Source organism: Salmo salar, chromosome ssa24 (genome assembly GCF_905237065.1).
Source record: "Salmo salar chromosome ssa24, Ssal_v3.1, whole genome shotgun sequence".
Classification (NCBI taxonomy): domain Eukaryota; kingdom Metazoa; phylum Chordata; class Actinopteri; order Salmoniformes; family Salmonidae; genus Salmo; species Salmo salar.
In genome coordinates, this window is record NC_059465.1 from 15809176 (window position 1) to 15816801 (window position 7626).

General features: G+C 41.4%; 1 long non-coding RNA gene across 1 annotated transcript; it reads right to left on the reverse strand.

Moving 5' to 3' along the window:
- Nucleotides 1–622: 622 nt before the first annotated feature.
- LOC123730421 (uncharacterized) lies at nucleotides 623–2038 on the reverse strand. Its single transcript, XR_006761819.1, has 2 exons — nucleotides 1934–2038; nucleotides 623–1327 (listed from the first exon to the last, which is right to left on the reverse strand). It is a non-coding gene; the product is annotated as an uncharacterized lncRNA (long non-coding RNA).
- Between the last annotated feature and the right edge of the window lie 5588 nt (nucleotides 2039–7626).

The following is a 7626-nucleotide window of genomic DNA, read 5'->3' on the forward strand; positions in this document are numbered from 1 at the left end:
TATATCTGATATTGTCTTTGCAATATCAACCAATACTGATATATTATTTAATTTTATGAACTTTTCAACCATTCTAGCACAGATACAAACTGCAACCAAGTTTCTATGTTCATAAAGCTAATAAGATATTTCAAATGACTTGAATATGGGAAAGGTGTAATTATTTTGAATTGCATCAGAAAGGTATTGGAAAGTTTGGGGAAACAACAGGGAGATCATTAGGGGATAATTGTGTGTAGAAAAAAAAGATCTGCATTGTTTTCAATTGCGGTTTTGTCATAGCTTTCAGGCATGGGGTAATAACTAATAGACCCAACTGTTCAAAAACTAGAGCCAAATTCGATCGGTTTGTTATAATAGCGCACATCGGTGATGACTCACGAGCGGAGGAGGGCCTCAAGCAGAGGAGGATGATAACAAAAATAATTAATTATTAAACAAAATTATGCCCAGTTCACAAGGCCCCCTTGTGTTATGAGGCCCCAGGCAATTGCATTAGTTGCCTAATGGTACAGTAAGTCAGACACCGTGTGTGTGTTTGCATGTGTGCTCTCACTGTCTCATAACAACCCACTGACAGCTACAGATCAAACAGAAATGAGTCTGAGTGGTGATTCATCTCTTCATCAGAAAGTCTTTATTCTTCAACTGGTCAGGACATAGCATGCACATAATGGCTAATTACAAGGTGCAAATACATAAAGACACTCGTATGAAAAAAACATTCACATACCACATTCTGAAATTGGCACAAAGACCCTGGCTGCATGGCAGACTTCAAAGTCATTGATACATGAGGTATTACCTATTACATAGAGCCTATTACATATATGGCCTATTAAATACAACTACAGGAGCTTATCCAGGGCTCCCAAGTGGGGCAGCGGTCTAAGGCACTGCATCTCAGTGCAAGAGGCGTCACTACAGTCCCTGGTTCGAATCCAGGCTGTATCACATCCGGCCGTGATTGGGAGTCCCATCGGGTGGCGCACAATTGGCCCAGTGTTGTCCAGGTTTGGCCGGGTTAGGCCGTCATTGTAAATAAGAATTTGTTCTTAACTGACTTGTCTAGATAAAAAAGGTTGAATTAAAAAAATACATGAAATTGTCACAAAACTGTATGTTATTCTCCATGAAATATACAACAACCTCCCCCTTCCTACATAAATGACATCTCCTTGAGAACGGCATCATTGCCTGCCCTCCTCAGCCTCCCCACAGCCCTCCAGTCTCTGGTTGACTTTTCGTAGACCGGATCAGTGTCCAGGGGCGAAGTCTCAGTGTTGTAGCATCCTATGGCTGCCTTACTGACCACTGGACACACCACCTGCAACACACACACAGTCACAGATACACACACGCACAGATTACAAATATGAAGTAACTGTAATCAGCCCGGATTGTAATTAGATTAAAGTTACATTCTTAAACAGTTGATTACATTTGGGATGACAATCTAATATAAAGAGGAAGAACTGATATATATTTGTCAGCATTGCTGTCATTTAGCTCACTCTCAAGTCTTCTCACATGCTCTCTAAGATGCTATTGTTCTGCTGATAGCCCATTAAGTGTGGATGGCTTCTTTTGTATTCAAACTGGTTGATCGAAAAGGTAAGGCTTCCAAAACATTTACCCCTGGCCTTCTGGTATTCCACAGAGTTCCTGCTTGCTGCTTTGTAGCAGTACACTTTCACTCTCTTCTTTGTGTGCTCCATAGTAAAAAAAGAAGAAGAAATGCTTTCTGATTGCACAATAAAAAACTAAATGCAACCAGGGGAAAAACACAGTCACATTCAAAGCACACACATCCCTGGGTCGCTCGTATTTTCAGTTCGCTACAGCTAGCGACTGGAACGAGCTGCAACAAACACTCAAACTGGACAGTTTTATCTCAATCTCTTCATTGAAAGACTCAATCATGGACACTTACTGACAGTTGTGGCTGCTTTGCGTGATGTATTGTTGTCTCTGCCATCTTGCCCTTTGTGCTGTTGTCTGTGCCCAATAATGTTTGTACCATGTTTTGTGCTGTTACCATGTTGTGCTGCTGCCGTGTTGTGTTGCTACCCTGTTATTGTCATGTTGCTACCATGCTATGTTGTTGTCATAGGTCTCTCTTTATGTAGTGTTGTGTTGTCTCTTTTGTCGTGATGTGTGTTTTGTCCTATATATATATATATATATATTTTTTTTAAATTCCCAGTCCCCGTAGGAGGCCTTTTGCCTTTTGGTAGGCCGTCAATGTAAATAAGAATTTGTTTTAACTGACTTGCCTAGTTAAATAAAGGTTAAATCAAAATAAAAACACTGTCTTGAAACAACCACTATTTTACTGTAGAAGAGAAGAGGGTCTTTCTGTAGGTCAGAATTTTATTGATCAACAAATATTGAACAAAGGGCACTCACCTCAGGATTTCAATTCAAGGTGGGTGCATAGGACTTTAAATGTACTGATATTAATTACTATCAGTAGCCTAAATATTAGAAATGAAAGTAATCCAATAGTAATCAGATTACGTTATTCATTTTGAGTAAATTATTACTTTACAGATTATTTTTCATGTAACTACAATAATCGGTAACGGATTAAATTTTTCAAGTAATCCGCCAAACACTGCACACACGCAGTTACTGCTAGAACTATTAGCCTATAAGAAGTAAGGACGAGGGACTAGTGAGGACAGGTATTGGGGAATGATGTGTGTTTACATTTACATTTGAGTAATTTAGCAGATGCTTTTATCCAGGGTGATTTACGGTTAGTGCATTCATCTTAAAATAGCTAGGTGGAACAACCACATATCACGGTCCCAGTAAGTACACTTTTCCTCAATAAAGTAGCTATCAGAAAAGTCAAAACTAGAAGGTGCGGGGGGGTCAAGTGCAAGTGCTGGTTCAAGAAAATGTTATGTTTTGTTTACCGGAGAGCAGCATAGATGTCAGAGTGAAAAGCTCCCTCCCATGAGGCATGGTCAATGAGCAGAGCACCTGAAACACACACAGCAGGAGTCACAATACAGCCTCAGGGCAAGCTAACTGTGACAATGGTTAAGCCAGGTGATGGGCTATAAGTGCTACTCCTGTCATGCCAATGCACAGAAATGATCATGAATTGCTTTCTGCTGTGTGTATAGTACCCATATAGATGCGTGCCAGGCTGTGTGGCCAGTCTCGTGCTGCCAGCTCCAGGTAGCCAGGTGGTTTGAGAGCTGAGGCCTGCAGGAACTCTCTCAGACCAGAGAAGGTGCGGTCAACTGATCTCACAGACAGGGAGGCTGCTGCCAGTAAGGTCTGGGGAGGGGGCAGTTAGATGGAGAATGTCAGAATTTGTTTAGCAATTATATCAACAGAGGTTGTAATGGCCTTTATAATTGTATTAATAGTAACAGTCTTTCCTGGCTACCATTCATTGTTGGTTCAAGGAAGACGATACTAGACAAAAGCTGCGGAAACTAACTTAATTATCCAAAATCTGATCTCAACGGTCATAGTCAGTTCACAACTAAACTCAGTAAAAAATGTATTTTAGATGGCTCTGAATGACTCTTTATCCCTTTAAGGGCCCCTAACCTGGATGTGTGTGACGTAGGCCTGCAGTACGAGGCCTGAGCTCCGAGAGACACAGCAGAGAACATCCAGAGACAGAATATTAGTGGTCCCCTCCCAGATACTCAACAGCTAGAGAGAGAGAAGGTACTGTTACTCTAAAATGAACTATTGCCACTCGATTGTTGTTGAGTAACAAGAGTGAGAGTAGGAAACTACTTCATCCATTAACAGCAACATATTTACTCCATAACGTAAAACAGTAAGTCTGCCTTCAGACAGACAGATGTGTGTCATGTGACCACCTACCTGAGCATCTCTGAGCATTGCAGGTAGTCCTGTGTCCTCGATGTAGCCCTGCCCCACGCACAGACAAGCTTATGAATCACAATACCACAACCAAATCAATCGCATCACCTATTCCAACATGAGCAGAAATAATCAGTTCCATGAAAGTAAATTCAGACAGACAGACAAAAAGATAGACACACACACACCTGTATAACCTTGGCAGCTCCATCAGTCATAGCCAGAGGACAGGCGTAGAGACCAGTGGAGGGAGAGTACAGGTACAGCTTACACATCTGGTATACACGACTGGAACAACATCATCATTAGTGTATGAATATATAACTCTCAATGCATGGAATTTTCATAATGCCATGTCACAAAATTCCAATGAGTAGCTTCTGAGATTACTGTTACTGTTTTTATATTCTCTGTGTTGGTGACAGGTTTGGGAAAAGATGGGTTAATAGGTGAGGTTTTCAGTGTGTGTAAGGATGTCTCCCACCGCCACTCCACGTACGTCCTCTCGTATCTGATGGCGACCAGCCCCTCCTGTGCTGATAGGTCCTTCATGTGTAGCCAAGCGGGGGAGGTGACGATGCATTCCACATGGCAACCCCAGGGATCATTGGTCACCAACCGACCTCACTCCTGACCCCACCCATCTACCTCACGCACCAACTGCTCCCCAAACACTCACAGGTCTGAACACACCACCATCACATTAGTGACTAACAGATAAAGCATCATCATAATGTTTTATCCATTCGGAAACGTTATTATGGGATACACACACACACACACACACACACACACACACACACACACACACACACACACACACACACACACACACACACACACACACACACACACACACACACACACCTCACTGGGCAGGTGTCTCCTCAGGTATCCCTGTAGCAGAGCGTCCTCCAGGAAGGGGTTCAGGTCTCTCCTGGAAGAACCCTCCTATCCAGGCCAGGAGAACTCTGGCTGCCCCTCTGCTCCAGTGACATCTTGGGGTGACCAAGCCAGGCCCCGCTGAACCATGCTGGCAGAACTGCTGCTTGACAGCTCGCAAACATTCTAATACACAGCCGGTAAAAGCGTCTGGTGACCTGCCGGTGCAGCAGTGGGCTCGAAGCCATGGTCCAGGAGCTCAGACGTCACGTCACTGGCCTGAATATGACAAGTAAACAGATTTTTTTCAAAACCAGCAGCTGCATTTCTTTGGTTAAATTTAAAGGCCTACTCCTTGATTTGAAAAATAACAAAACGGCAGCCCTTGCACTTGGTTTGCTGTAAAGCTAGGTAGAGAAACGACACTCAAGTTTAAGGATCAACATTTATAAGAATCAATGAATATACACATGATTATTTAAATTATAAAAAACGGCTGTAAGTATCACAGTGGGCCGTTAATAAGCAATCTTATGGATGTGCAGTAGGAAATCTTACTGCAAAAAAATGAATTTATGTAACAGTCAACGCCTTTCATATGTGTGGTTAAACAACTTCAACATTGGGTTTAGTAATGGGCCTAATATGCAAAGAAAAACCCCCAAATAAAACATTATGCAATGCCAACATTTGTGATCCAAAAGTGTGTTAAAATTCAGGCACTGTAGCGACAGAGCAATCTCTATGCTTCACGTTAGTCTGGCACTGGCAGTGGCGGTTCTAGACCATTTCAACTGGGGGGGCCAAGCTGGGGCCAGTTGTACTGTTAGAGGGGCCAGTTACATTAGACGTTATTGTTGTCATATCGTTTTCTTCACTGCATTGCAGGCATTAGCAGGCAAAAGACCATGTTCATAATCATCATCGTTGCCACTGTCTAATAACGGATGTAAAAAAAGAATGATAGCAAAAATGTGTTATGTAAACATTATTTCATACTCCACATTTAGGGGGGCCACAAGGGGGTCCAAAATTGATGTGAACCGCTTGTGGGCACTGGTTGTCAAAGAGTAACGTTTACAAATATCTGGTTTGCAAAGCTTAAAGGAAAACGCATGTGCCTTAATCAACAATAACTTCTAGAATATTGTTTTGTTTACTCACCTAGTTCCGACTTCCAAATCCCGACTTCCCGACTTCCAAAAAAAAAGTCAGGAGTAAACTCTGGCGTTAACATAAAAATCTATATCGACCTTCAAAGTAAACGACTGGAACGTCAGACTAGACACCAGCTTCGTCCTGACTACTTTTGGTCATAAAATACACATAGCTTATACAATAAAATAACAGTGACGGTCTACCCTAGTAAAGAGCTAGATCTCTCAGATGAAAATCAACATGTGGCACAGGATACCTATGACTTCTAGACTTTGTGTAGCTTGATGAATAACCATGCAGGTGGTTCACAGGGCCGGCTTAATGCTGGGGCTTACCGGGGCTGAAGCCCCTGGGTGACCAAAGAGGCAGCAAAAAAACATATACAGTACCAGTCAAAAGCAGTGGTGGAAAAAGTACTCAATTGTCATACTTGAGTAAAAGTAAAGATATCTTAATAGAAAATGACAAGTAAAAGTCACCCAGTAAAATACTACTTGAGTAAAAGTCTAAACGTATTTGGTTTTAAATATACATAGGTATCTAAAGTAAATGGAATTGCTAAAATGTACTTAAGTATCAAAAGTAAAAGTACAAGTATAAACCATTTAAAATTCCTTATATTAAGCAAACCAGACAGCACAATTTTATTTTTTCAATTTATTGGCAGATAGCCAGGGGCACACTCCAACACGCAGACATAATTTACAAACTAAGAATTTGTGTTTAGGGAGTCCGCCAGATCAGGGATGTTCTCTTGATAAGTGTGTGAATTGGACCATTTTCCTGTCAAAATGTAACGAAAATGGAAAAAGTATGGAGTAAAAATAACATTATTTTCTTTAAGAATGTACTGAAGTAAAAGTTATCAAAAATATAAATAGGAAAGTAAAGTACAGATACCCCAAAAAACAACTTAAGTAGTACTTTAAAGTATTTTTACTTAAGTACTTTACACCACTGATCAAAAGTTGGACACCTACTAATTGAAGGATTTTTCTTTATTTTTACTGTTTGACATGGTTAGTCAAAGCGGAAAATTTCAATAACTTTGAAAGTGTTTTCAAATGCAGTCGCCAAAACCAAGCGCTGATGAAACTGGTTCTCGTGTGGCTCACTTGGTAGAGCATGGTTTTTGCAATGCCAGGGTTGTGGGTTTGCTTCCCACGTCAAGAGCGTCTGCTAAATGACTAAAATGTAAAAATGTAAATGTCATGAGGACCGCCACAGGAAAGGAAGACCCAGAGTTATCTCTGCTGCAGAGGATAAGTTCATTAGAGTTACCAACCTCAGAAGTTGCAGCCCAAATAAATGCTTTACAAAGTTCAAGTAACAGATATATTTCGACATCAACTGTTCAGAGGAGACTGCGTGAATCAAGCCTTCATGGTCGAATTGCTGCAAAGAAACTACTACTAAAGGACACCAATAATAAGAAGAGACATGTTTGGGCCAAGAAACACAAGCAATGGACATTAGACCGGTGGAAATCTGTCCTTTGGTCTGATGAGTCCAAATTTGAGATTTTTGGTTCCAACCACTGTGTCTTTGTGAGATGCAGAGTAGGTGAACGGATGATCTCTGCATGTGTGGTTTCCACCGTGAAGCATGGAGGAGGAGGTGTGATGGTGAGGGGGTGCTTTGCTGGTGACACGGTCTGTGATTTATTTAGAATTCAAGGTACACTTAACCAGCATGGCTACCACAGTATTCTGTAGCGATACACCATCC